Genomic DNA, 17,950 nt, shown 5'->3' with positions numbered 1-17,950 from the left:
AGAGCTATATTTGTAATGCACCATATGATCATGAATTTATTCTGTAACACTGTGGTCTCCAACCCCCAGGGCCGCAGAGCTCTGCTACCACCCCGCCCCATCCATGGAAACATTGTCTTCCATGAACCTGGTCTCTGGGGTCTAAAATGCTGGGGACCGCCGATGTGCCGCATTGGGAGTTAGTACAGGTATGGCCACAGTTGATGTCTCAGCAGAGCCGTGCAGGGCCCGAGCTGAAGGCACTGCATTAGGACGTAAGAAGAAAGGGCAGACCAACCCTCCTGGTCTGGGATAGGTAAACACAGGCACAGAGACAGGGCTGGGAGCCTGGCTTTGGTCTTCCTCTGTTGGGCAGGGGAGACTCAGCACAGCTTGTCTTCCCAGGCAGCAAAGGGAGAAAGGGACAGCGAATAAGGGCAGTTTCTAGACGGTGCCTTACCCTGTGTCTGTGGACAGATAGAGTAACCTGCAGGCCCAAAGACATGCTGTGTGAGGAGCCACTGGGCCAGAGAGGACTGGGTACCTGAATAATAATCTTGAACTTTAGCCCCCAGTGCCTCATTAGCTGGATCCCAGCTGAGAAGAAGGCAGACTCTAGCAGGATTATTACATTACTGATCTTAAGATATCAGAAAGTCTCAAAAGGAAGAAGCTGTAGAGGTGTACACACATGGGAAGACTTTATACTTTCTATGTAAATATCTAATTGGAAAGTCTTGGAAATATTAAAAGACTATATGAATATGCATTACAAAAATCACTGAAAATAAAGTAAGTTGAACAAAGGGCAAGGTGTGAGCCTATTTTGGGGGGGAAGGGAGTCAGGATGACTCAGAGTTGGAAGGGAAAGGAATTGTACTAAGCAGCCTTGCAAAATGGCCCCAGTGAGCCCTGCCTCCTGGAACTTGTACCCTGTGTGGTTGCCTCTCAAGAGTATGGGCTGGACCTGGTGATGTGCTTCTAATGAGTAGTATATGGCAAGCGGGAGGGGATGTCATCTCTGAGCCTAGGTTATAAAAAGACCATGGCTTCCATCTCTCTAGTGCTCTCTCTCTCTCTCTCCCTCTCTCTGTCTCACCTTCTTGGTTTGCTCACTTTAATGAAGCCCATTGCCATGTTGGAGATGCCAAGTGTCAAGAAACACAGGATGGCCTCCAGCCAACAGCCAGCGTGGGGCTGAGGCCCTCATTCCAGCAGCCCACGAGGAGCTGCACACCAACAGCAAGCCCGTGAGTGAGTTTAGCAGCAGATCCTACCCCAATCAGGTCGTAAGGTGACTCGCCCCGGCCCATGCCTTGATTGCAGCCTGGAAGATTCTGAGACAGAGGACCGGGCTACGTCACAGCAGGTGCCTGACCCATGGAAACTGCGACATACCTGCTGTTCTCTGCTGTGGTGCTACGCTTTGGGGTGCTTGGCTGTGCAGCCATGGAGAACTAACACAGGAACTAGACGTCCGTTGGGCGGTGCCGTGGTGTGGCATTCTGTGGTTTATCCTATTTAGTTCCCTATTTCACTTCTGAGAAAGCTGTCTGTTCAAGATTACAGAATGTTTAAGAAATTTGTGTAAGGTCAGCCAGCTAGAAAGTAGCAGAAAGTTGCAAACCAAGACCATCTTGTTTCCAATGGGTGTGCCAAGTCTGTGGTACCAGGGGGAAAGGAAAGAGTTCCCCAAATTAAAGGTTGTCTTGGGGAGTCAAAGGAACCCTCAGAAATGCATGCACTAAAAGGCCTACCTGCCCCCAAATGTCTTTCCTGCTTCTTTTTCAGTGCCATGGGTCACAGTTTTGGGTTAGAGCCTCAGTCTATGAATAGCATGCAAATTCATCGCCTCCTTGTCACCTTGCTATGACACAGGGTCCCTAGGAAGATGGCAAGCAAAGGAGCTGTGAGGGGGGCAAGGGGGAGAAGACAGCACAGGCAACGTGGGCACCGGCTCAGGGGCAGGCACAGGTGGGGTGCCAGGGGCAGGGAGAGGCCCTCGTGCAGGGCAGAGTGGGCGGAGTGGCTGGGGGCATCCTCACCTGGACAGGTAAGGAGGCAGCTGAACAGAATCGTGGGGACAGAGAACCAGAGCCAAACTATTTCCCTATTTAACCTCTGGCCCCTGCTCTGAAAACAAAAAAAGAGGTGAAAGCTTTCTCCATGAGGATACAATAGTGTCTCCTTAACCGTGGTTTCACTTTCTGCGGTTTTGGTTACCCATGGTCAACCTCAGGCTGATAATATTAAATGGAACATTCCAGAAATATTCACATAACTTTCATTACAGTATGTTGTTGTAATTGTTATGCGTTATTATTGGTTATTGTTGTTATTAATAATCTCTTACTGTGCCTAATTTGTAAATCAAACTTCTTCATAGGTATGCACGTATAGGAAACCCTAAATATAGGGGTCAGCACTAACGGCAGCTTCTGGCGTCCACTGGGGGTCTTGGAACACCTTCCCCGAGGATAAGGGGGGGACTACTGTGATGCCATTATCAGTCCCGTAAGGACTGACTCATTCATAAGTTGTGTAGAACCACACACAGGATCTAAACGTGAGACAGGATCCCGCCCTCAAAAGGAACAAGGATTCCAAGGGGGGTTTTCATTTCATCGTATTCTTCTGATCCTGGCGTCCTTGGCCAGGATCTTGGCGCATTAATCCTGGTGTCCCCGGTAAAACTGAGCAGGTAAGAGCAAACGAAGGCTGGTTAGGGGCATGCCAGGACACTGTCCAGGCGGGAGACTCTGCCAGGCTTCCCGCTGCAAAGACTCACCATTTAATGCCGTCCCAGGCTGGTGCAGGGATAGCCTCTAAAAAGCACACAGCTTCAAACTGAGCCCCGCAAAGTAAAGGCAGCTCACAACATTTTTTGTGCCTCAGTATTACCATAAAATATTTGACACACAGAGGTATGTATAAAGATACTTAATGATAGCAATAAATCTATGTATGCACAACCCAGCTTTGTTAAATTATGCTATTTTTCCATATTTGCTTCAGATTTTTATCAAGAAATAAAACAGTACAGATAAAGTTGAAGCTCCCCTTGCCATTGCTCTGAGGCCTTTTCTTACCCTGTGCCCTAGAATAACCACCACCTTGTTGGGGACATTCTTCCCATGCAGATTTTCATACTTTTACCATATACACATGTGTCCATGAACCATATATAACTTAACTGGCATAATTTTATACTTTATATTAAGGATATCCTGTTGTATGTCAACTTTTGTAACTTGCTTTTTTACTTTTATATTTTTTAAATTTTGTTTTAGAATTTGTATTGAGATTTTCCGTATCAGTAAAAGTAGCTCTAGTTCATTCATTTTAACTACATTCCATTTTTGTGACTATTTCACACTTTTTTGATAATCCATTCCCTTGTGGATAAGTATATAGGCTTTGTTTTCTGTTCATTCTTTTTTGGGAGGTTCTTTTCATTTCTGCTAGTCTACACAATGCAATAATAAAATCTTCTGCATGGCTCCTTGTATACATGGGTCCTTTTCTCTATGAAAAGGCAGAATCGCTGAGTTGTAGTAGACGCACGTTTTTAGATTATGACATATTGCCATAGTGCTCTTCAAAGTTGCCCCACCAATTTACACTGCTACTGGCAATGGTGAGAGCTCCCTTCTCCCCTGGCCTCTCCTGCCTTTCTTTGCATGACGTGGTTTCCTGATGCGAGCCTTGTTCCCCTCTGATTACTCCCTGGTTGGTCAAGGCCCTTCCTCACCATAGCACTCAGGACAGGACGAGATGAATTTAGATATGGTCTGACCCGTGCAAAGCTTGTTGGGACTCTCTCCTCCCTCAACTTTGGCAGTGAATTTCTTCTGAATTTTTCCTAAGGACCCATCACTTCATTTTAAGCAACCAGCTCCTCTGTGGCTCATATTGTGCATTCTCTCATGGTTCATTAAAGTCCCAGTGGCCTGGAGGCTCATAAAAATAGTCCTATAGATCCATGCCATTAATTCCTAACCATTTTTGGAATTGAGAACTTTCTGAAAATCAAATGAGAGCTGTAGACACACACTTGCACATGCACGCAAACACGCAGAGACACACACATGTCATTTTGCATGCAATTCCAGAAGGTTCACTGACACCTGGAGCAAATATGAGCCTCTCAGGTTAATACTGCCCTGGGCTGTGTTGAAGGATTCAGGAAGAAGGATTGGAAAACAGTTTGCCCTGTTGAACTATATTTAAATGTGGGGCTGTTAGGCAAATGCCCCCAATGCCTTAAAGGCTTGTAGGATTTTTAATAAATCTCAATATGCTTTTGGAGTTGTTAATATTGTTTTAATATCAAATTCCAACTCTATTCCATGATGCGGCAGTGTAGAATGCAAAGGGTTTAGACTCAGGAGTGGACAGAGCCAAGTTCAACTCTGCTGTTTCTTGTTTGAGTGAAATATAACCCTTTTGGCACCAGCGACCGGTTTGCAGAGACAAGGTGGCAGGGGTGGAGCTCAGGCAGTCATGCCAGCAATGGGGAGCGGCTGTAAATACAGATGAAGCTTTACTTGCTCACCCGCCACTCACTTCCTGCTGTGTGGCCCGGTTCCTAAGCTTCATGGAAGGCAATTTTTCTATGGACCAGGGTGGGGGTGGGAGTGGGGGTGGGAGGCTAACAGTCCACAGTCCACAGTGGGGGTTTGGGGACTGCAGATACATAACCTCAGTTTTCTTATCTCTCAAATGGACTCGTATCTCAAAGGATTCTTGTGAGAGTTAATCAAATCTATCCCAATGTTTGGAATGTGGTATATAAATATTTAATAAATGCTGGCTTCTTCTGCCCCACGTTAGCCCTTTGAAACTCCGCTAGCAGATCTACACAAAGAAGCTGAAATTAGTATTTCCCCGGGCTGTTGCAGAGCTTTAGTGAGATGGCATGTATAATATTTCCAGTGCAGAGTGGGACAGCCATACATGTTAATTTCACTAGGTTTTGGGGAGCAAGCCAAAATTTAACTTTATTTATTTTCCACATTTGCTCAATATTAAGTTTCTGTACTAACAGGACCTGCAGCTCCTCTGTCACCAATGGCCCCAGGACATCTCGCTGGGATCCCTTGCAGTCTCTCTCCTCCAGGGCTGCCGTTCCCTCTAATGATCACAAATGAATGCTCGTGTTGCCTAGTCAGGCCACATGCAGGCAGGAGAATTATCATCCAGGGTGCTCTCTGGAGGTTTAGGGAAGCCCCTGACTCCCCGCACGTCTTTCAAAGGCATATATTGTCTCAGACACCTGTAACCATAATAGCCATGAATTATTTATAGATAAATATTAACATTGCATCCGTATCGAAGCCAAACACAAATTGAATAGTTTTATCTACATAAGGCCCCAAATAGATTTAATAGAAATTTCCTCCCAAGTCATATATTATTTATTCTTGATATTCAATAAAACTTCACACCAGTGAATATAATGCTTTTGACATCTTTCACTTACAAACATTAGGAAAAAGTTTTCGAGAGAGATTCGAATTATGATTACTAAACCTGTTCCAATTCTGTCCCTGTCAACTCTGAAATTCCCAGCAAGAATTGCTTTTCTTAAGAAGAGAATTGTCATTGTATAAACATATATTTATAATGAGAAATCCCCCTGCCTCAAACCATACTCCCCTGCCCCCAACCATACTCTCCTGCCCAAAGCATTTGAACATGTCAGGGCTGAAAGGGACCTTGGAGGCTAGCCACCCCAGATCTCTCATTTTCCAGGTACCTGGACAGGTGAAGCAGTGGATCCCAGGTCACTCAGGAAGATACTGATAATTAAGATGCAAGATGATATGTCACCAGGTGCAATATGACTGCTGTTACAACAGGACAGAGAGAGAAAAATGAAATCCAAGCTGTTTCTTTTATGTGTCAAAATACCAAAAAGCTAGATTTATTTGTACTGAAAATGTGGATAACACATGAAAACTATATCATGCCAAATGGAGAATTTCAGGTCAGTTATTTCAAAACAACATGCAGACAAAAGGCAAAAGGCACTCCCAAACTTCTCTCTGTATTGAATTCAGCCAAGCCATTCTGTGAGATAGCTAGTTAGCTAGCTAGGTAGAACAAACACACACCACCAAAGTGGAAAGAAGAAGGCCAGTGAAGACATGTGCTAAGCTGTTGGTTTTTCGGTGGCTTCTGATATTTTTCATAAAGTTGTAATAAAAGTGTGGGTCTTTCATTACATTACCACGAAGCCATTTTAATGGACACAGATAAGATTTTCCGTCTCACTGACTTAGGATGGCCTATGGGAAATCTTCCATCCACTTAAACATGTTAGTGACATCAATAATAAAACCACTGCTCTTCATTCGCCCTGGCAGAACATATATCTTTCCATGAGGCCAATGCCATTCTAAGCACCATTGTCTCATTATTCTCTTTATAAGTCCCAAGAGAAGGAGGACATAGTCCCTACCCCAGAGGAGTTAAATATTCAGTTTGCAGTTCATACAGACCTGGAAGGGACACAGATACAATGTATCGGCAGAATCAAGATTCTAAATGATTTTGGTGGGCTAGATTCTAAACCAAAATTAAATACAGAGACACAAATAAATGAAGTTCTGTCCTTGGGTATAAAAAGAAAAAAAAATTGCACAGTGCAGGGTAGAGGACCTGATTTGCAGAAAAGATCTGGAAGGTTATATTAATTTGCTAGAGCTGCTGCTGTGACAATGTACCACAAACTGAGAGGCTTAAACAACAGAAATGGATTGTCTCAGAGTCTGGAAGCTGGAAGTCTTAGTTCAAGGTGTAGAAGGGTTGGCTCCCCCTGAGGGCTGTGAAAAAGTCTGTTCCTGGGCTTATGTTTTGCTGACAATCTTTGGCATTTCTTGGTTTATAGAAGGATCACCCCAATCTCTGCCTTTATTATAACATGATGTTTTTTCTCTGTGTGCGTGTGTCTCCAAATTTCCCCTTTTTATGGGGACACTGGTCATATTGGATTAGAAACCACCCTAATGACCTCATCTTAACTAATAACATCTGCGATGACCTCATTCCCAAGCAAATTCACATAATAAGGTACTGGGGGTTAGGCCTTCAGTCTAGGACTTGGATGGAGATGGGGGAACACGATTCAGCCCATACGGGGGCTTTCAAGGTCTAAATCATAGGTTAGGTGAGGTTCATAGTCTGATTAACATATACTGAGCCTAGCATAATCTTTGACTATATTTGTTAAAATATGGTTTACAAAGCCTAACAGCAATGGTTCCACTGGACTCCACAACTGGAACATGGGGTAGGATTGCTCACTGGAAAATTATATATGGTCAGACAAGAACATGCCATGTAGGAGATGTCGGAAAGAGCTGGAGGTGTTTTGACCTCAAAGCAAAAGGGAGAGAGCAAGGCAAAGAGTGGGGTGGAGAACCCATAGGCAGCAACCATAAAATATGTCCTCACCACTTGGAAATAAGATTATCGGGAGAGGAAGAATCATGGAGAATGGGATTTGAGACAGTACAGTGTAGGGACTTACAAAGCTGAAAACTAGAATCTGGAATGTAGTAACCTCACTGAGGACCATTCCTGGGGGGCTTCTCTCTGTGATATCTTCACTTTGTCTCTCTCAGTCTTGAGATATTTACAAGACTGTTGGGAGCCCCGTTTTGAGGGTGTAGATTACTGGGAGCAAATTTCAGCTCCATATAAGGTTTCATAAACATAGGCTACCTTAGGAGGTGAAACCTTGGTGTTAAAAGACGCGTGGACCAGGGCAGCACTAGTTCCCATGAATAGAAAGATCTCACCAAGTCGTAACTGTGTATGTTAAGCATTAGAGGAAAACAATGTTCTCTTCTCAGGGAATGGGGCTGACATGCCCCAAGGAAGAGCTGAGTTGCAATGCCTCATGAGATTTTTGATGCCTTCCTCCTTTCTCCTTTTTCATCCCTTCCATCCATTCTCTTTTTCTTACTTTCATTTTTTTATCCTTTTAATTTTTCATTTTCCTTCTTCCATCTTTCTTCCTCTCTTGCAAATTTCCTTCTCTTCTTCCTCCCACCCATCTTTGCCAGTTATGGCTTTTTGTTCGCAAGCAACAGACACAAATTCTGGCCCATTTAAACAAAAAAGAATTTTGGGAAAGGATATTAGGAAGTACTAAGAATTAGTAATAAGGTAAAAAAAAAAACTTTGAAGCAGAATATTCTGATACATTGGACCATCGGAACTCTTCAGGTAGAGTGAATAATACCCAACATTTTTTTTTCTTCCATCCTTATATCATTTAAACAGGAAACAAAGTCCCAAGAGTGTAACCAGGTGACCACTTAGGTTGCATGCTCTACCGACTTGGATGTATAGAGTTAGTAAAAGGAAGGATCTAGTAGAAAGTCTTTGGAGAGAGACCTCTCAGCTTCTGTGTTGAGAATGCAAGTCATTCCCATAGCACCCAGCGGGTGAATCTCCAAATAACATCAAGATACAGTTATGAAAAAGCATGAATGCTTGGTGGCCAAAACATTATTAAAAATTGGTATATTTGCTTTTTCACCACTTCCCTTGCCTCTCCTTTCCCACTTTACAACAGGAAGGCTTTAGGGTGGCTCCCATGACAAGCTGATTCTGGAGGAGGTTCAAGTCAGTGTTTTATGACATTTCCTTCCAAATGATAATATATATCATATCGTATAGCATCTTGCAGTCTTTCATGCACTTGAATATTCATGATCGCATTGCATATGTATAGTTTCTCTGTGTTATGGACTGAATTGTGCCCTCCCCCCAAAATTTATATGTGGAAATTCTAACACCCAGTGCTTCAGCTTGTAACTCTATTGGAAGATAGAACATTTACAGGTGATTAAGTTAAAACAGGGCCATTAGGGTGAGCTCTAATGCAATCTGATTGGTTTCTTGGTAAGAAGAGGAAATTTGGACAGATGGAGGGACACCAGGGATGTGTATAAAGAGAAGCCCACATGAGAACACAGGGAGATGGCAGCCACCTGCAGCCAAGGAGAGAGGCCTTGGAAGGAACCAAACCTGCCAACATCCAATTTTGGACTTCTAGCCATGAGAAAATAAATTCCTATTGTCATCTAGTCTTGTGGTATTTGTTATGGCAGCCCGGGTCCTTACTTACAAAGCTGACACACTCTGTAAGTAAGGACCACTGCTGCTCAGGTAAGGAAACCAAGGACCAGAGAGGTCATGATATTTGTTAACATCCCACAGTAAATAAATAGTGGAGAAACCAGATCCTCTGTTTCCAATCAAGTTTTGTCTCTGCTACATCATCCTGTTTCTTTACTTCTTGCTACCATCTTCCTGCTTCCAACCCTGTCCTGACAAATCTGTGCCCTTTCCCATCAAGCCCTAAGCTCATGGAAGAGTGGAAGGAGAATTTTGTTTGGCTGTACACTGCTCAGACCATCGCCGTCCATAACTGTCGATCTGGTACCTTCCTTCCCAGATGCACCTCCTCTTCTTCAGGCCTTCTAGTGCCAATTAAATAGGACAAGCCTTGAACCCAGGGACTGCTGCTGACAATCAGCAGAACAGCTGACCTGGGGTCACTCTCAAATATTGTCTCTCCTGCCAGGTGTGCAATCTGGAGCTTTAAGTGAATTGCATTCATTCCTGATTTCATCAAGGAATCTTATTTCAGCAGTGATTAGCCATCTTGTTGAAAAAAGTCACAGTAAATTTGATGATACCTCTATCAAGATTATATACAACAAACACCAATATTGTATTTAAAGGGGCCCTCGGTCAGCCCAAAGTTTGCTGGGTTTATAGTGCAACTCACATTACGCTTTGTAATCTTATCCTTACTGGCATAACCTCTTGCTCCCATCTAAACTGTACATTTTTAACTGGTGTGGGGCATGTGCATTTTATAAATAAATAAAGAACTCTTCTAGGGGGAGCTACAAGACAGGAGCTGATGAAATAAATCCCCTGTCTCCTCGTTATCTGCTTGTGTATCAAACATCTCTGTGTCTCTCTGGCTTTGAGCTCTGTTGCAGCCAATTCTTCCTAACAAGCCAGCTCAGAGAATGAAAGTGCACTTTGCCCAGCTCTGAAACCTTATATTTCAGACTATAAAGTCGATCCAGATGGATCACTCCACCAATTTACCAGGATGTGTGATAACATACCCAGCAGGGGAATTTGTCACTTGCACATGCATGGTCCTGAGATAGCTGGCGTGTGCCTGGGCTGAGAGGGCCCCATGTCATATCTGCACAGATGCCTTCCTTACGACTGTCGCCCCACCGGAGCACAGAATGGCAGAGCTATGCTTTGGAATGTGCTGAAAAACTCTAAGCGCAATCATATTTTTCTTTCTTCCAGGGTAATGCCTCATGCTTAGTGCTTTTCAACCAGTAAAGAATGCTCATTGATTTTGACATGATGGAGCACAAGTTTCCCCAACGTGCCGAGATGTGATGCCATCACTGAAGGAAACAGGTGTCTGAAGAGCACACGCCTTAGAGACGTCTAAAGGCAGGTCGGAAGGAAAGGTGGGCATTCGTTTCAATTCGATAGAATAGCCTCCATTGTCTTTTATTCCCCAGATCATTCATTTTATTCCTTTTCTTCAACAATATTTCTGCATACATTAAGAAAGCTTTTTTTAATTTTTTTAAGTAAAAATTGTTTTTTCTTTTTCAGACTACTACGAGCATGCACACATTTGGGTTATAATAATTTGCTTTTGTGCAGTTTGAGTCAAAGTTATAAGTGTGCCCTTTACCCAGGTAGGGTGTGCATTGTACCTATTAGGTGTGAATTTACCCCTTCCCCCCTCCCCTTTCCCACCAGCGTGATTTTCATTGAGTTTTACTTCCGTATGTGCCCATAAGTGTTGATCAATTAGTTCCAATTTAATAGTGATGAGTACATGTGGTATTTTTTTTTCCATTTTTATGATACTTCACTTAGAAGAATGGTCTCCAGTTCCATCCAGGTTGTTACAAAAGATAGCAGATCGCTATTTTTTATGGCTGTGTGGTACTCCATGGTATACATATACCACATTTTATTAATCCACTCATATATTGATGGGCACTTGGGTTGTTTCCACATCTTTGTGATTGTGAATTGTGCTGCTATAAACATTCGAGTGCAAGTGTCTTTTGTATAGAATGTCTTTTGTTCCTTTGGGTAAATACCTAGTAGTGGGATTGCTGGATCAAATGGTAGGTCTACTTTTAGTTCTTTGAGGTATCTCCATACAACTTTCCATAGAGGTTGTACTAGTTTGCAGTCCCACCAACAGGGTATGAGTGTTCCTTTCTCTCTGCATCCACACCAGCAACTGTTTTGTGACTTTTTCATAAGAGCTATACTCACTGGAGTTAGGTGATATCTCATTGTGGTTTTGATTTGCATTTCCCTGATGATTAAAGACATTGAGCATTTTTTCATGTGCTTTTTAGCCATTAGTGTATCTTCATTTGAAAAGTTTTTGTTCATGTCTTTTGACCACTTTTTAATGGCATTGTTTGACTTTTTTCTTGCTGATTTGTTTGAGTTCTTTGTAGATTCTGGCTGTCAGCACTTTATTGGGTGTATAGCATGCAAATATTTTCTCCCGTTCTGTAGGTTGTCTATTTGCTCTATTAATTGTGTCTTTGGCTGTGCAGAATATTTTTAATTTGATTAGGTCCCATTTACTTATTTTTGTTGTTTGCTATGATTGCTTTTGGGGTCTTCTTCATTAATTTTTTGCCTAGGCCAATATCTATAAGAGTTTTTTCAACATTTTTTTTCTAGAACTCTTATAGTTTCATGCCTTAGGTTTAAGTATGTTATCCATCATGAATTAATTTTTGTGAGTGGTGAGAGGTACAGATCCTGTTTCAGTCTTCTACATGTGTCTATCCAATTTTCCCAGAACCATTTATTGAATAAGGATTCTTTCCCCCATTGTATGTTTTTGTCTACTTTGTCAAAAATCAGATGGTGATATGAGGATGGTCTCATATCTGGGTTCTCTGTTCTAATCCTTAGGTCTATGTCTCTGTTTTTGTGCCAGTACCATGATGTTTTGATATGATCTTATATCTAGAAAACCCCAGAGATTCAACCAAGAGCCTCCTGGAATTGATAAATTCAGCAAAGTCTCAGGTTACAAAATCATGGTGCACATATCAGTAGTTTTCATATATGCCAACAACAGTCAAGCTGAGAATCAAATCAAAGACACAATACCTTTCACAATAGCAACAAAGAAAATAAAATATCTAGGAATATGTTTAACTAAGGAGGTAAGAGACCTCTATAGGGAGAACTATGAAATGCTGAGGAAAGAAATTATAGAGGAAGTAAACAGATGGAAAAACATATCATCCTCTTGCATTGGCAGGATGAACACTGTTAAAATGTCTATATCACCCAAAGTGATTTGCAGATTCAATGCAGTCCCCATTAAAATACCAATGTCATTTTTCACAGATCTATAAAAAATAGTTCAATGCTTCGTATGGAATGAGAAAAGACCTGGAATAGCCAATGCAACCTTATGTAATAAGAACAAATTAGGAGACATCATTTTACCAGACTTCATGCTATACTACTGGCCTCAATTTTCTATTTTCTCCATTTATAACTGCCATAGATGAAATGTTTATTGGGACGCTTAGCACAATTTTAATATGAATAAATTTTTGTGAGGACATTCATGGATTGTAGTATAGAAACAGAAGAGCATGTTTACATAGAGTTTTATCTAGCTGCATATTAGCCAAATATATAAGACAAATATTGGGAAAACATGCAAGGTGTTTCAAACCCTTCAAAATTATCAAACCCCAGATAGGATAAATAAGCCAGGAGTTTTAATAGTGTTCCTCTGTTTTTAGAACTCTTTGATACCAAATTCCAAATGTGAATTTCATGGTTTTCAAAGATTTTCATGAGTTATATGTTCATATATATGTAAACAATTTTTATTTTGTTTCTAATCACATTCTCATAATGAGGGTGGAGATGTACAAAAAGATGAGGATTGATCCTGAGGGTTTAATAATACAGTAATATATCTCATTTATTGAGATATGAATTCTAAAGGATGGGGAGGTGGGTTTGAGAAAGCCTCTTAATGCATAGTTCATGGTGCTTGCAACCATGGAGCATGTTCAAGAAAGAAGGCATCCGAATTCAAGGCATTGGGAAAAGGAGCTGATGGAAATACCTGTGGGCACTCATATCCAAACAATAAGAAAATGAGGTTAATGAAAACAAGAAGCCATGGATACAAATGATCCAGTGTGAGGGTGTTTGCTAGGTGAATGCAATATGAAAGAACGGAGAGCTTTAGCCAAGTGTTTATGAGATCTGTCTATCGGGGTTTGGGGTGAGTAGGGACGGTACATGGATAGGTCAAATACTTTTACAAGAGCTCTTCAACACCAACTGCCTCCTTTAAAGTACAACATTTCAAATAATTTCAAAACCATACTTTTATACAAGTATCTCAGCTAGAAAGCAATTTCAGGCAAATATAAGAAAATAAAAATTAACCCAGAGTTGACCCCTATATGCAAAAGTAAAAAGTGTATGTGTATGCATACATTCACAGTTATTTTCAAAATGGGAACATATAATAACAACTCATGCACAGTTTTATAGTCAATGAATATATTTCTAAAATGCAATTTTAATTGTTGGGTAGTGTCTAATAATTTGAAATGATTTATTTAACTAATTCCCTACTGTTGAGTACCTATGATGTTTCAAGTATGTAATAAATAATGCTATACTGAATAACTTTAAAACTAAACCTTTATGTTTATCCCTAGGAAAAACATTTTTACATGGAAATAGTGGAACAAAGCATATGCACAATTTTAAATCTTTCGGTTGATATTGCCACACTGGCCTTCAGAAATGTACTAAAGTTCACTCTTACCAGTAATATATGAGCATTCTCTCCTTGCATCTCTGCCAGTCATGAGTATTACAAATTTAAAATTCTGGATTATTTCCACTGAATCTCCTATTTCTGCTTTTGGATAGGGATGATAGTGCTAATCCCCTCTCTCCAAACACACACACACACACACACACACACACACACACACACACACACTCAGAGGCACATATAACTGCAACTAGACCAGTGCCCTTCATGAGAGCTACAATATATACAAGCACAGGGCACTGAACATGACCAGAGGATTTGTTATGGATGATTTTCACACACACAAGAGTGGCGGGGCCTGAAGACCTTGACACCAATTCATACAGGCCTTTTAACAACTTCCAGGCAATCAGAATGCTTGCACTCATCATTGACTTTTGTTTCTACCTAATGTGTATAGGCATTGTCAACTAACTGTCAGATCCCCCTTCCCCACTGTGTGTGTGTGTGTGTGTGTGTGTGTGTGTGTGTGTGTGTGTGTGTGCGTATGAGTTGTGTGGAGTTACACTGGGAGAGGGAAAGGGCTTGGACATAGTTACTGATAACAAGAATTCCAGAGAAGGGTCCAAGATGTAAAATCAGAGGAAGGCCAGAAAGCAGTCGGAAGTCAAGAGTCTGAGATGAAGTGGAAAAGGGAGAAGCTGTGATAGATGTTACCAGGGGTTGCAAATATCTCATTCTTCTCTTGAGCACCTGTACTTCCCAGTTCCCTTCATTGAGAGGGAGCCATGTGACTGTTCTGGCCAACGGGCTGTGAAAGTCATGCTAAAGACTTCTGGGTTGTAGATTTTGAATTGCCACAGTGCAGGATGTCCAGTCTCTCTCTTGTCCTGCCAGGGCAGCATGGAGGACCTGGACTGAGATGTTGGAGCAGCAGCCAACCTGGGTCCCTGAGCCTCTAGTGGAGCAGAACTCCCTACCAACCTATGCTGGTAATAGTAATATAAGGTAATATGAATAAGAAACAAGACATCATTGTGGTAAGCCACTGAGATCTGGGGGTTGATTTTTTTGTAGTTTGACTTAGTCTGGTTTAATTAATGCAGAAGCATCAACTAATTCGTTCCAAACAAAGGTCATGAGGAATAAGGGGAAGAAGATTTATTAATGATTACCTAGAAACTTTCTGCAGTCCTGGAACTTCCCACTGTTCAACAACCTTCCTACATATAAAATAGAAGCAGAGCTGCTTTGGGGAGCCTTCCTCCTGCACGTGTCAACCCCACAGCCTCTCCAGAAACCTCTAAGACCCTGGTTTAGAACCCCTGTCCTGGAGGTAAACAATCAGCATTTTTAGACTGGCAAGAGCATTATGCTTAGACAGACCAACCCCGCTTAGGAGGTGACTGCTCAGAGTAAGGAAACTTCCAGCTCACAGTAGGTCAAAGACATCAGGGGCTCCTTGGCTTCTGGACTCAAGGTTTCACGACTTGCCAAGAGTGAAAAGAGGAGGTGATGCTGGAATGAACCCCTTGTCCTTCAGGCATTAAGTGAGGTGCAAAGGGGAGTGGCCAAATGGACACTTCACAAGAAGAAAATCTTAAGTCTGGACTTTCTTCCTATTTTAGGCAAAGAGCTCTGGGTGGGGATATGTGCAGTAGACACTTCACTTTTTTCCCTTAAGTGAAACTCCCTGGGGATTTCAAACAGCAGGGAGCTCAGTGGAAAGCTCACAATTAACCAATTAATGTGATCGATGTGTACAGCAAAACCTGGCAAAGCAGGGCAAGGGAAAAACCACCCTGGCTTGGAATGAGAAAAATCGGCCGTTTCCATCAATCAGGTTGGAGAGGAGGTGCCCGGACTTTGTTTTAGTTTGTGCTGTGTGGGCACGTATAAAGGTCTGCTCTATCCAGCAGTGGGATTTTAATGATACATATTTTTTTTTTAAAAAAAAGCCACATGCTGCCTTGGCAACTTAGCAAAGTTAAGTCTTCTGATGTTAGAATATTTCTCCCTCTCTCATTATTGGAATACTCAGAGGTTCTTGTTATAAATTACAAATATTTAGATCCCTTCCAATAATCCTCTGTCACATTATATTTTGCCGCAGAATCATAAGAAATTTAGGAGGGTGAGGATATGCAAATCAAGTCTTCTGAACTTCAGGGATGTCTTTCCTCATTTTAAATCTTATGCATTCAGTTTGGGGTATAATAATTATCTTTGGTATTACAATCAAAAAATGTTTCTGAAAAAAATTCCACCATATGGGGTGCAATTGCTCGTCAATATATCACACCAACTAAGTAGGCATGATGGCAAATTTTATGGGTCAACCTTACTAGGTCACAGAGTGACCCGCTATTTGGTCAGACATTATTGTGAGGATGTTTCTAGATGAGAAGAGCATTTGAAGCCATAGACTGAGCAAAGCAGACTCCCCTTCCTAATGTGAGTAGGGCTCATCCAATCCATTGAAAGCCCAAATAAAACAGAAAGGTAGACCCTTTCTCTGGGAGTAAGGAGAACTCCTTTTGCCCAATTGCCTTCAAGGAGGAAGATCCACTTTTACCTGCCTTTGTACTTGAACCGAAGCATCTGTTCTTCCTGGGTGCTGAGCCTGCTGGCTTTCAGACTAAAGCTCATGCCATGGGCTCTCCTGGTTTTCAGGTATTTGGACTTGAACTTGCACCACTGACTTTCCCGGGGCTCCAGCTTTCTGACTGTAGCTCTCGGGACTTGTCGGCCCCCATAATCATAATGTGAGCCGATTCCTTAAAATAAAACCTCTTTGCCTCTCTGTGTGCACCCTATTGCTTGCGTTTCTGTGGATAACCTGACAAATACAGCAGGAGACGATGTTACATCACGTGGAGGGTGATGTCACTGGCAAACGGAACACTTAAAATAAAAAAGTACCTTTTTGGATTTCTGATTGTAAATTGGACATTAGTGACACGTAGGGTGACTGCTTTGGGGTTTGTTTCAGATCCCGTATGAATATGTTGTTTACTTAATGAGGATAATGCTCAGAGAATGTATTTGGTGCGAATCCATTGTTCTAGAACTAGATAACAGCTGAGGAGCAGAAACGTCTGGTACTTTCCTCTAAGCAGGACGCATGATACTGTCAACTCCTCTCTAGAGTTATGAAGGGTGAGTTACTTTTTGCCCACCTGAGTTTTTGAATTTCTGATAATTAAAAAAAAAATCACATTGCTGATTTATTTCACGTTTGGCTTATCAAGAGAAATCTTAGAGTACAAGATCCACAGTATTATATTTGGACTTCTCCATGAACTATTGTTCTCTCCTGTGCCTTTGAACACTCTATTTCATCGGCCTGAAAAACAAATGTAAAAAAACCTTACAACTCATCTATATGGAAAATACTCCTGCTATTCAATTTTGACATTCTAGTTCAAATGCCCCCTTCACTGAGAAGTCTTTTCTTTTCTTTTTTTTTTTTTTTTTTTGAGACAGAGTCTCGCTTTGTTGCCCAGGCTAGAGTGAGTGCCGTGGCGTCAGCCTAGCTCACAGCAACCTCAAACTCCTGTGCTCAAGCGATCCTGCTGCCTCAGCCTCCCAAGTAGCTGGGACTACAGGCATGTGCCACCATGCCTGGCTAATTTTTTCTATATATATTAGTTGGCCATTTAATTTCTTTCTATTTACAGTAGAGACGGGGGTCTCGCTCTTGCTCAGGCTGGTTTCGAACTCCTGACCTTGAGCAATCCACCCGTCTTGGCCTCCCAGAGTGCTAGGATTACAGGTGTGAGCCACCGCCCCCAGCCAAGAAGTCTTTTCTTATTCACTAGAAAACTTGGGAAAAGTCCTCCCAAGTTCCCCAGTGTACTCACCTCCACTGTGGGAATTATCTTACCTCTTCCATTTGTTTATTTTAACCCCTGCTTTCCCACTGCACCTTGAGCTTCTGGAGACAGGACCTTATTTGTGTCTTTTCCATATTGTGTTGCCGTGATATGAATGCTAGCTTTTATAGAGCACGTATGCCCTAAAAACTTTATATGAATAAATTAATCCAATCTTCACAACAACCCTATAAGTTGGATTTTGTTAGTGTCTATTTAAGCCGAG

This window comes from Microcebus murinus, chromosome 7, assembly GCF_040939455.1.
Source record: "Microcebus murinus isolate Inina chromosome 7, M.murinus_Inina_mat1.0, whole genome shotgun sequence".
Taxonomy (NCBI): Eukaryota; Metazoa; Chordata; class Mammalia; order Primates; family Cheirogaleidae; genus Microcebus; species Microcebus murinus.
The sequence above is the reverse complement of the archived record's forward strand: the minus strand, read 5'-3'. Positions refer to the sequence as shown.